The sequence below is a fragment of the Erinaceus europaeus genome, chromosome 1, assembly GCF_950295315.1.
Source record: "Erinaceus europaeus chromosome 1, mEriEur2.1, whole genome shotgun sequence".
Taxonomy (NCBI): Eukaryota; Metazoa; Chordata; class Mammalia; order Eulipotyphla; family Erinaceidae; genus Erinaceus; species Erinaceus europaeus.
Window position 1 is genome coordinate 178,493,491 of NC_080162.1, and position 13,859 is coordinate 178,507,349.

The following is a 13,859-nucleotide window of genomic DNA, read 5'->3' on the forward strand; positions in this document are numbered from 1 at the left end:
GAAGCAATGTGACTATATTATCAAACTCAAAGTTTCAAAGAAATCAACCTAATTTCAAGCTTTGCCAACAATCTTTTTTCAAAGAAGAAACTGAAATAATTAATCAAAATTCTTCTACATCTGCTTTTATATATTTTATATTTATGCATGTTATTTGATAGGATAGACAACTTTGTCATATGGAAGAAAGATAGGAAGAGAGAGAAGAACACAGAGAGAGAGAGAGAGAGAGAGAGAACACTGCAGCACTACTTTCCTACTCATGTAGTTTTCCCAACCACCCTGCATGTCGTGACTAGAAGCTTAAGACTTTGTCCTTGTTTATGGTGACATGAATATTCAACTAGATGTGCCACCACCCGGCCCCTCATATTTTGTTTTCCCTTTACTTTTCCTTTAAAAATATTTACTTCATTTTAGAACATTGGCTATATAGTACCTAATTTTATCCTTGTAGCAAATAAATCAACAGTGTCACTACACAGGATTTTTCAGTGAGTTAACAAATAGGTGAGACTTTTAAGAATGGCAAATGCAAGTGCTGAGGAAGTAACTCAGTGGTGCATACCTTGTATGTGTGAGCCCCTAGTCTTGGTTCCCATCATTATACAAAATGGCGGCAGGGTGTGTGTGTGTGTGTGTGTGTGTGTGTGTGTGTGTGTGTGTGTGTGTGTGTGTGTGTGTGTGTGTCTTTTCCTCTCTGTCTCAATAAAGTAAGGAAAGCATGGTTATTTTAAAATCTCCATCCCATTTGATACACTTTGATTATATCTCCCATCTCCTAGTTGGACGTGGACAAGTGGCTCTAGAAGTAGTATCTGAGGATGCAGCCAACCAATTATAGACTTCAGCCATCCATCTATTACCTTAGAGACACTTATATTGCTCAGAGACCCTATGGTGAGTACTGTAACTTTACCTTTGCACCAGGTATAGTACTCAGTCCACACATTTCCCAATCACTGTTACAGTACAAAAACAAAGAATGACACATCAGCTTTATGTCCAAAATATGTGATTCAGTGTCTCTGTTTAGACACTTTACAGAAAAGACATTTGTCTTCTAAGATACCAGCCTTTCCACTTCTGCCCTAAATCCTATAATTTTCACTTACCTTCTATTTCATTTCTTCTCCATCCATCCATCTTCTCAGTTGTGCCTTCAAGCATACCCAGGACATTTACTATTAAAGGAAAAAAAGTCAGTCAACACTGTGGCTTCCAACTGGTATTTTCTTTTTCTTCCCATTGTATTTTTTAAATGTTTAACTTTCCACAATCTATCTCTAGATAAAATTTAAACTATTTGTATCTATACATATGATTTACATGTATATAGCTTTTTACTTGAACACATGACTGTTTGTCTATCTTAAATAGCACTCAGGGAGAAATCTTCCCACGCTTCCTCTCAACCTTCTACCAAAAACCTAGTTCTCTTTTCCAGAGTCAATCTGAATTATTACCATGTGGTCTAAATATAATTAAGTATACACGGTTATACCCTGCTTGTTTTTTTTTTTTTCCCACAATTGATCACACATAGCACACAATTTTTCATATGCTGATTTTTCTCACTTAATATATCTAGGAAGGTGGGTATTATCAATGTACACTAAAAGACCTAGGTTTATTTTTGCTGTCTGAGTAACTGTTTAGCAGTAAGTCTATAATTTGTTTACCTAGTGATGCATACTTTGGCATATCAAATATTTGATATTTCAGCAATGTTAGAATGGATCTTTTCTAAATATTCAAACATAGGCACGCATGTTTAGGCATAACTTGTTAATTTAAAAGCAAAACTTTTTTCTCCAATACAGTACTAAATCATGCTATACTTAAATTAAAGACTAGCATCTACTTAGGTATTTTTCATATGCTGCATCAGAACTGACACAATTCTCACTGCCCTCTAATTTTCTGCCCTTTTACTGGAATTCTTCCCATTAAATGCTTTGATCACTACTTTCATAAAAGTCATTTATTTTTTTTTCATTTAGCCAATATTTTCCTTCTTCATGAACTTTTCTCTGATTTTTCATGAGCACATAACCCTGTTTATTAATAAGGTCATTAAATCTTGACTGTAATGAGCTCTCATGACACTTAGTGTTTACTGGTGTCAATTTGGAGTATAGTTACTTGTACTAATACACTAGTCTCTACCTAGCTTCTCATAGGGCATATTTTACATTATGTCCCATCCTTAATTTTTATTAGATTAATACCTAATGTTTATTGTATGAGTGATTTGTATCTACTTGATCATTTTTATCAAGTACTCCTTTTTTTAGGTAGAGACAGAGACAGCAAAAGGCAGAGATAAAAAGAGAAAGATATACCACAGCAACAAAATTTCCTTTAATGCAGTGGAGACTGGGACTGAATCTGGGTCATGCACATGGCAAAGCAGTACATTACCCAACTGAGCTATATCCTCAGCCTTTGAAGTATGTTTTAAGTATAAAAATCTTAGGGTGCTTTACATAGCAAAAATGAAGTTAAACTGTAGTCCCTTCCAGTTCAGTGTCATCCAAATAAATTTGATATCCAAATTAGGATGTTATAGGGGAAACACTATTCTACTCAGTTCAAGTCTACAAGATCTATGTAAATATACAAAGAGCTCAGCAAACTCACCAACAGAACAACAACAACAAAACCCACTTGAAAAGCAGGGAGAGGATATGGTCAAAATATTCACCAAAGAAGAGATCCAAAGGACCAACAGACATATGAAAAACTGCTCAATTTGACTAATTATTAGAGAAATGCAAACACAGAATAATAAGATAACAATTCTTTTGAGAATGGTATACACCTAAAGGACAGTAACGAAAAATGCTAGAGAGGTTCTAGGAGTAAAAGAACACTTTTACATTGCTGGTGGTAATGTCTATTGGTCCAAACCCTTGGAGAAAAGTCTAGAGAAATCTCTGAAGGCTAGAGGTGGAATACCCTATGACAATTCCTCTCCTGGGAATATATCCTCAGAGGAAAAAAAATCCAAAACTGATCTGTGTATACCTATGATCATGGCAGCATAGTAGTCCAAATCAAAAGAGACTTAGGTATCCAACAACAGACAAATGACTCAAGATATTGTGGTCTATCTACAGTATGGAATACTTCTCAGCTATTAATAATGATTAAGTCACTTTTTTTTTTAGCCTCATCTTGGATGGAACTTGAAAAAACTATGTTAAATGAGAAAAACCAAAAAGACAAGGATGGATATGTGATGATCTCATTAATAGGCAGACTTTAAGAAACAAAAACAGACAGGGAAAACACAAAGTAAGACTTGATCTGCTTGGTATATCACACTACGGCAAAGGACTCTGGAGAAGGAGGACAGAAGTAAGGGGGGGGCTTCGGGTCTTGGGAAATAAGGATAATAAAGGACCTAGGCTAGGGGTGAGTTTTTTGCAGATATCTATAATGACAAGATGGGAAATTGTACCTATATCCAACAACTACTGTAAACTCTTAACCCCCAATAAAAATAATAATAATAATTAATAATAATAAGCAAAATAATTCCATTAGTAAATGAGAATGAATGTATTGTTCACAGGAAAACACCACCCCTTCTGCTCATGACAGCTTGTGCAAGTTTTATCTTTTCTTTACCACCCCTCCTCCAGAGTTTTACAGTTTATATTCTATTGGCATTTAGAAAAAAATAATAACACCTTCTTTTAAAAAAACTCTGTGCTTCTTTTAAAGCAAACTCAGGATTTCTATCTAGTTCTGTGAGAGACAGTCAACTGAGAGAACTATAGTCATAAGGCATTGTTAACTACGTTTCTATCTCCTCTGCACAAATAACAAAATTTGGGAATTTATATAATAGAGGTCAATCCTTAATAGGGGGGACTCTTAGGAAATATTTTCTGTATCCTGAGAAGATTGGGTCTACTATTTAATATTCTACATATAGAGAGTATTGTATTGGTTTTAGGCATTCTACAAATTTTAGCAAAAAAAAAAAACTGCTAAAATGCAGATTAAAAGATACTGTGATATTCCAAATTTTAAAAAAAAAGCATTGAATAGAAAATTACATGAAAAAGATCCAATCCTGAATCTGCCTCTCTGTCCCATTGTCCAGGTCCTCTTCTATTCTCCACTTTCTCATTGAATAAATAATGATTTAGACTAGAAAATGTGAAGGTCCATTAAAGTCCTAATGATCTATTTAGGAGTGGGAGCTCTGGAGATAGAAAACCTGCCTCCCAGATACAGTTCCACTATTTCGCGCTAAGTGAGTCTTGGCAAGTTATTTAAGTCTCTGAGCCACCATTGCTTGATTTTTTTTTTTAATTTGGAACTAATGATGCCTACTTTATATAGCTATTGTGGGGTTGGAGTAAGACAAAGAAAGGAAAATACTTCTAAATTCAGTCAATTCTTACAATTAGTAATTGTAATAACATAGCCACTTATTTGTGAATTATAAATAATAGATTATAAATATAGATTCTCATTCGCATTGCTGTTTAGATCACAGGTAGTGAAAAGCATGTGAGGCACACACACTGATCTCTGTACTCCAAGCTCTATGTGTAAATAAAGATTCAAAGCTTTGAGAAAGTCACACTATATCTTTTAGCAATAAGAATTTAATATCTCTAGGGAAATTTTTTTAATATTTATTTATTTCCTTTTGTTGCCCTTGTTGATTTATTGTTGTAGTCACTGATGTCATCGTTGTTGGATAGGACAGAGAGAAATGGAGAAAGGAGGGGAAGACAGAGAGGGGGAGAGAAATACAGACACTTGCAGTCAAACTTCACTGCCTCTAAAGCGACTGCCCTGCAGGCAGGGAGCTAGGGGCTCGAACCAGTATCCTCTTTCCGGTCCTTGCGCTTTGCACTACCTGTGCTTAACCCGCTGCGATACCGTTCGACTCCCTCTAGGGAAAATTTTAAATCTGTTTTTTAGACAAAGTAATAAGTACTATTGTGAGCTTTTTGATCACATATATGTTTTATATATTTATATTTTTACCACATATATATTATTTTTTTTGCCAGAAACATATCACGGAGACTACTAAGAAGAGATAAACCTGTTATGAAGACCTAAGGTAGGTTTTGATTAATAATTCTATCTCAAAGTTTTACAGACCAGTAGGCTCTAGTGATTCATTCCTGTTAATAAGGTCATGGCCAGCTGGAAAAACTTTCTTGTAACAAAACCTCCCCCAGCCAAATAGAGAACCCAGAGACAGGATCATTTACATTAAATAGATAACCATGTGACTGAGCCCCTTCTCCTTCAGGGGCCCTCTATCCTTTATAAACCCTAAACCCCATTCTGAGAGTAAGATGACTCTGAGATATGTCTATCATCTTCAAGTTTCTTCTAACAACCTGAAATAAACTTGTTTTTCTTGCACCCACATTTGCCTCTTAACTGGCATTTTGAGTGGTGAGCAATGAACCTCCAATTAACACTAAGGTAGAAAAAAATGCTGAGGCCTGCAGGAATGTGTAAAAATAAACCAACTAATAATAAAACTGCTTGTATACTTCTAAAATCCATATCATCCTTCCCTCATTCCTCCTCTTCCTTCTCCATCTGACATTTACACTTGACTCTAGACACATTTCTAAGGACTTTGGATGTATGAACCTGATTGATATAAAACTTGGCATCTATCTTTTTAATGTGGCAGGTGAGGTTAATTTAGGAATAATTGAAATAGTTTAATAGAAGTCACATAAGTAAGATACGCCATTATTCCAGCTCCCACAGAACAGTTCATCTGAGTTTATGAAAGTAAACTACACAGTTCACTTGAAAGCTAAATTATGAAAGTATAATATATGTTACCAGGCACAAGAAACTGAGTTCAAGCTCTCAGTGGCCACCTGCATGGGGGTGGAAACTACACAAGCAGGGAAGCAGGTCAGCAGGTGTCTTTGTGTTTCTACCTCTTCCTCTTCCCCACCCCCCTTGCAATTTCTCTATTCTAGCAAGTGTTTAGAAAGCATAGTGTAATAACAATAATGCCCGAAGGTTCAACTAGTCTAAATGTTACAAAAATTAGGATTGGACTTTATCATAACACTTGTAATCTTAAATATAACTTGAAAAGTAAGGGGGGTCTGCTGTGACATAAGAAGTCAGCATACAGTGTGACATAAGAAGTCAGCATACAGTAGAAGGGAGAGTAGAGAAAAAATATTTGAAAGTAAATGGTGAAGGGCCAGTGCTGTGGCACACCTGGTGGGGTGCAAACATCTCAGTACATCAGGATCCACCCAGGTTCAAGCCCCTAATCCCCACTCATGGAGGAAGGTTCACCAGTAAGTAGAGTAGTGATGCAATATTCAGAAATATATATATATACATATATATATATATATATATATATATATATATATATATATATTACCATCTCGCTCCCGTACTTCTCAATTTCCCTCTGCCTCTATCCAAAATAAATAAATAAATAAATCTCAAGTCTCATTATGAGTTTTATACATTTGAGTTAAATTAATGCTCAATTCTATAATTTGGGATTTCTGAGGTGTATGAGAACAGAAATAAACTCCAGCTCAGGAGTTAGTTCTGAAGTAGCAGTAGTGACATCAACATTTATTTATTTATTTTTAACATTTTATTTATTTATTAATGAGAAAGATAGGAGGAGAGAGAGCAAGAACCAGACATCTTTCTGATAACATGTGCTGTGGGGGCTTCAAACTCAGGTCCTCGTGCTTGAGAGTCCAATGCTTTATCCACTGCACCACCTCCTGGACCATGCCATCATCAACATTTTAAAAAGTACATAAAACTATTATTTCGAAGCAGCGAGAGTGTAAGCAAAGATGCATTATTGAGTCACTTTTGTGTTTTTCTGGATTATGGTTTTCCTTGATCCTTAGCATCTCTTAAAATGATTGCCAACAAATAAAGGGAGAATAAGGTAAAGAAATGTTTATTATGCCCACAAGCCTGCCCTTTGAAACAGCAGCATGGAGTTTTTTTTTTTTTTTTTGTACTAGAGTGAAGATTGACTCTATTTGTATTTTCAGTGATTTATTTTTTTACTTATGGAATGCAACATTTTCATAATCAGTAACATTTGTCTCCATCCCAATTAGGAGCTAAATGAAAAAGTCTAAAACCATCAAACATTATCATTGCAATAATGCTACCAACTGGAAGCAATTGAACATTTTGAGAACCTACTTGCCTTAAACGCTTTAGGCTTAAAAGGCTTTTAGAATCTAAGGGCAATTATATCACTGATTTTAGCAACATGGGTTGGTCAGAGTCTCAAATTGGAAAAGGTTGTGTTTCACTGAGCATGATGCATTTACTTTTCATATGCGCGGTGTTTTTTCATTTTAAAAACTACTAGCTGCTTAAAATATGACTGACAAAAGGTACTATTAGCATGGTTATATAGAATTAAAGGTTCACAGGCACAATAACCATAGAGAACAAGAAGAGAATAATGTTTCCTCCGGCCTCAAAGATTTTGGGTAAATTCACATTATGCTCAAATGTCATTTAATGGGTTTAAATTATTTACCAAAGAAAAGCAATTTCGAGATTTTTTTTTGTATGTTTATTTATTGGCTAACTGTATATTTGGATAGGTTTTGTCATTTAAAAATGTGTCTTTTTAAATGCATGTTATATGAGATTAGAAGCCAAACAGAACCTTGAATATCAGCATTGAATTGGGTAGGAAGAGATTGAGAGATGCTGTCCTACAAGTGTCAGTTACTGTGCTTGGTAACTCACACTGCCACGTTAAACCAACTCTTGAAATTTTGTGATCCTTAGATTTAAGGCAGAATAGGTGCTTTACTTTATATCTGTTGTTTTCTTAAGTGAGGAAGAGCACATTTCTTCCCAAAGAGTTTAAATTCCCATTGTCCAAAATGTCACATAAGGGTAACAGGAGATGTTTTCTTCTTGCAAAAGAAGAAAGAAGGAGGGAATCTCTCACTTAAATTCTTGGTAATACATAGTTGTTAGCAAATAATATTCCAGAAAACAAACATCTACAAAAGAGATGGACACAAATGGTGCCCTCTTAGAAGTGGATAATTTTATGTCTTATATTTTAAAGCAAAATTTCTAATGGTATATTTATAGGCTACACATGACATACATAAATTAAACTCTATAAAATCTACTAACAAACATATATGAGTGGATATGTATGTATCATACATATAAATCGATTACCCATAAAGAGAATGAGAAAGAAGAAAAGGCAAGAGAAAGACAGGAGAGAAGAAAGGAAACGAGAAGGAAATCAGAGAGCAGAGACAGATTTTTATGAAGAGGACATCATGGGAGATCTAGAAGCCACTTCATCCACTTTCATACCCTCTGCTTCCTAGCAGCTAGAGAGCTGTGTGAAGCATTCTTACCTGGCTTAGAGAAAAAAGGAAAATCTCTTGCCTTTTATTCTCTAACTCCTCCAATTAAATCCCTACCAACAACCTGTACTTAGTCTCAAAGTATCTCTGTATAATGCTGGGGATTACAGTTAACTATGCTGTGAAATTGAGAATAGTTACTCAATTGTATTTTTCCATATTAAAAAAGATACTAAAAAAATGAAGCCAGTTCAGTCAATAATCTATAGTCTAAAAAATATTACAAAGCACAGAAATAGTATGCAATGCAGACTGACATTAAACTAATGTTCAGGCAAAATATAAACAGGCACCTGAGTCTTTAGAAAACACTAATTAAAAGGTTTATGTTCAAATTGTGAAAATGAGCAATCTTTTCACAGCGTCACAAACGTTGGTCTAAAACCAAGAAAAATACAATTGTATCTCCACCTAGTGGCTACTATTGGTAAAACAGGTAAAGAAGTAAAATTCTAAGAAATGCCTATCGTTTAATAAAAAGCAGAAAAGTAGGCTTGTCATAAAAACTTCGGAAAGGAATTCCGAATTAGTCAATGATGCTTTGAAGGATTCTAAGGGATGTTACAACACACCTACTTTCCATTTTTTTCTTTTTCTTCTTTCTTTCTTCCTTTCTTCTTTTTTTATATGTATCTAGTACTGGATTACTCTTTCTTTCTTTATGTTAGAAAATGGTCCTTGTTCCTCTCTATGGGCAAAAAATTTTCACTCAACAGTATTAGGAAAAAAAATCTATGTTTGAACAGATCATATGAATTAAGTTTAGAGAAAAATAATGATATATTTTAAATGGAACTGGTATTTTATTTGGTGTACATTTGGATGAGTATTGTCTCTTAATTTTTTTTATTTAAAAAATAACCAGCAAACATTAATTATCATTAGAAGCCAAAAAGAATTCCAAATAAAACAAAAATAATAAATAAGTCTGGGGATTACATTTAGGACCTAATTATCTTAGTGTTAATAAAGGTAAAGCTGAATAATCAAGAAAAATGTATTAAATATTATAAAATTAGGAAAGGAGTTGTTTGGTGCAATTTAACTCTTTTATAAAAACTGTAGCATTGTTTAAAAAGAACAAGCATTTTTATTTTAAAAGCAAATAAAAATTTTTAGTTTGGTTTCTCTCTGGATATTCAAGGACATGTTATAAATATTTAAAAGTTATGATTTACAGCTTTAAGGTCTAGAAGCAGTGAACTGAGGTAGTCTGCACCATGTGATATATTTAACACTATAATGTTCATCACAAAGATATATATCAGGGGTGTGTGTTGGGGGGGTAGAAAAAATGTATTTCCTGAAAAGCCAAAGAATGTAGAGCATTTAAATACTATGATTTTTTACAACATAAAAATTGTATTAAAATAGACACTGCTAGAAAAACCAGGATCATTTATAGTTTTAAAAATATCATTGTACCCAAATTAAGATGACATTTAAAAAATCAGAAAGGGTTTTCATGCTAAAGGATATAGGAAAATTAAAGAAAAAATTTAAATTAACTTGAACAGTCAACTGTAGTGGAATCTACAGATTCTCCACTGGAGACAGTGATGACATAATTTATGCACTACATATTTAGAAAAATGGGTTAATAAGAGCAAAAGCATTCCCTAGTAAGAAAGCGACTAAGATGGCTGTAGCAAGAAAAAAGTAAAATAAAAGAGTATCAGGAAAAATAATTAAAATGAGCCATGTAAATGATATTCTCAGATTTATTTTGCTGGCGTTCTCATTATTTTTTTATATTTCTGTTCTTAGCTCTGTTAATGTATAGGGCCTGCTAAATAGGATGTTTTTCCTATCTTTCCATTTAGAAATTGTGAACCATTAATCATTAATTTGCAAAGCAGGTTTTGTAAACTACATTTTAAAGTGATAGTTTCAAATATAATTTCCTATCCAATTTTATTTTCTTTTAGCAGGTTGAAAGTTACTTTATAGCTGCACTATCTACATAGCACGCCGTTCATTTTTCACTGTTTTTCATAATCATTTATTGGAAAATATTTCCACTGACATTTTCAAAATACTTGCACATTTAATTTCCTAATATTTTTGTTTTCAAAACTGAAAATAAAAACTATTTTATAAATTAGTAACAATTTTAAAGGAATACAAATTTCTTAAATCACTAGTGAAATTTATTCTGTAAAATATGATTAGCAGTGTTTCTAGTGAGCTCTGTATATAAATATCTACTATATTTTTTCAGGAATGAGTCAAAATAGTGGGAAAAAATTTAGTTTTCTGTTTGCTTTCGGTATGTAATGACAACACTGAAACTCTTTTTCTACACACATGCCTCTGCAAGTGTTTTTAAGATTTTTTTCTTAGGCCTTCTTCTCATTTCTTATGAAACTAAACATAGTTACTATGCTTGCTGTTTTCCTTCTACTACTAAACATTTAAATTTAAGAAATAATGGATGCCTGTCTAGACAACCCTAAAATTGTTTTAGTTACTGATGTATGGATGACTGATAAATGTCATCTTTTCTGCCTGCAGTGCATTTTGAATCTAGTCTACTGACATTTGTCTGTAGCTGACCTGTGTCTGTATTTCAGATTCACATGAAACATTTAAGTTTTACAACTATAAACCTTTCGCTTTCATTGTTCCTACTCTACACCCAATATGATAACACAATTAGATACTCTACCATGTTTCTTCTTCCTCACATGGATGTTTTTAATTAAACCAGCAGGGAAGATTGTAATCAAACGAATAGCAATGGAATTTATTTCATCCCTTACCTAGTGAAACAATTATTAAATTCCCTAGCTTCATATTTCTCATACCGATAAAATTAAATCTGCAGCTCTGCTAGGAAGGGCAAGAAAAAAAAAAACAGTCCCAAGTAATCAAAGCCTATAGGTCTTCAGAACAATAATGCAAAATATATAACTCTGTTGCCTTGAAAATTGTTAGCTCACTCCTGTAGATTTCATATCTGCTTTCCTCATTTTCACTTTATTGGGAAGTGTCCCTATATTTTACACATAATAACAGAACAGTAGCCCTTAGAAATGTGGTTATAAGGCCTAATTAGGTTACTTCTGAACAACGTTTTATAGAATAATGGCTTACCTTGAGTTGACCCACATTCTACTGAAAGAAATACCTTTCTTTGCTTATTTTATAGTAAAAATGTAAAATTATTAAGAACATGAATACGAAAAAGTATTTTTCAGACAGTATGTCTATGAGTCTTTGTTAGACATCTCATTACCCTGATACAAAGTGACATGTGACATTTTCACTTTTCACCTTTTACACTGTTTACTGTTCTTAAACAAGCTAAAAGTTATTTTAAGGAACTATTATCTTTGCATTGTAAACATATGGAGAAAATAATTTATATAGTTGCTAGTCAAAAAAGAAAGAAAGAATTGGAACATCTATAGAGATGATGGTTTCTGCAAAGAGAGCAATGACTCCTGACAGTTCAGTATGTAATTGCTGTGCAGTAGACATCTGACAATGACCAGTGAAGATATTCTTCCTCTATACATACTTTGCTTACAACACCTAAGTATCTTGTTATTTGCCTTTATCAGTAGGTTGAGAATAAGAGGAAAATACAAAACAGGTGTTGCAATCAAAGATTTGACTTGTAACAGTTACACAACATCTGATAAACCGATGAGTTAACTGGTAGTAGAAGAATTAGTAAGTATGTGTTAGTTGAAATACTGGTATTATATACCAAATCCAAACTCCATCTTCTTTAAAAGTCAGAATTATCAAAAAATTTATTAATTTTTCATAGGATAGTATAAAGAAAGCATAAATGAAGCTGGTCAGTAGATAGACTTATATAAGACAAAAAGAAAGATTTTCTCAGAAGATGTTACATTTAGATGCAAAGAGAGGAAGAAAAAATAATAAAAACAGAATTTTACAATAATTTTGAAGTGCTAGTCATCATTAGTAGAAATTAGTGAACGATGGGCTAGAATCCTTGCTACATCACTCTCCTTTAGGCTATATTTTGTCTGAATTCAAAAGTAACTCTATGTTCTGTGGGGAATGCAGACTCTAATTTATAAAATGATTTATATGGGCAGATGCAGACGACTTTGGCTGAAACTGGCATTTGGTCAGGGATCCAGGAAATGGAGTTATATCTGTGGTGAATGTGACTAGAGTCAATGCAAATTTTGCAGACAATATAATTAGTGAGATGCTAATGATTTTTGAAAGCAATTTCCAAAGATAAATTATACCATCTTGTATTGTTTTGGATATGTATATGAATATAGAAAATCAAGAATAGAGTGCAGGGAAGTAAAAGGAAAATTTTTTTTTGGGTGGGAGAATATATCCCAAGAGGTTATAATGAGTGAAACAAAGTAAAATGTAGGTGAATCCATTATTATATGCCCTAAGATGACAGTTATCATCTGAATTAATTTCATAGGTTACTATTTTTCACAAAATTGTTATTTATTTTCAACTAGTTAACAGAAAATGGAAAAAAATATTTAGCATTCATCCTGAACAAATGCAAAACAAATTAAAAGGAAAGTTCAATACGTCTACCCAGAATGCATGAAAGGGTGACCATATGAACATGATTTTAAGACAAAATGGGAAAGCAACAAAATTAAATATGTTTCATATATATTATTTCTTTTTATTTTTTGGTGATCACTGGGACTTTATTGATCCAGAGTGACATTTTAGCTAGACAATGACAAATAGAGGAAATGACAGCACAGCATTGAAACTTCCCTCAGTGTAGTGAGTACTAGGCTCCAGTCAGGATCACTACTGAAGGTTCACCTTAAATTTGGTAGAGTAAGTTTTATTATAAGTAAGGTATATATTTTAATTATCTTTATTTAATAATTAGAGGCAGCCAGAAATCGAGAGGGTAGGGGGAAATAGAGAGGGAGAAACACAGAGAGACACCTGCAGCATTGCATCACCACTTATAAAGTTTTCCCCCTGCAAGTTGGGAGGAGAACTGAGGTCCTTGGGCAATGCACTCAATCAGGTGCATCATAACCTGGCCCCTGTGGAGTAAATTTTCAGTGGACTCACCATTTCATAGTCATTTATTGTTATAAACTGGACAATTAACCAGAAGATAACTACTTTATGTGGTTGAAGAGTGAATAGAATCAAGTCTAATTTAGATGAGATCAAGTAATTGGAAATAAAGTGTTTTCTTTTTTTTCCACCAGGGTATTGTGGAGGTCAGGACACGAACCCAGGCCTTTGTGCATGGTGATGTGTGCACTTTACCAGATATGTCACCATCCTGCCCCGTACATAAAAACTCTTAATGATGGCTTCACAGACAAATTTACAAAACCTTCAGGAAACCTATACTTCTAAAGCTCTTCCATAAGATCAAAGAAAAAGAAACACTCCCTTCCACCCTCTATGAAATCAACATCACCCTGATACCAAAAGCAGGTAGGGACA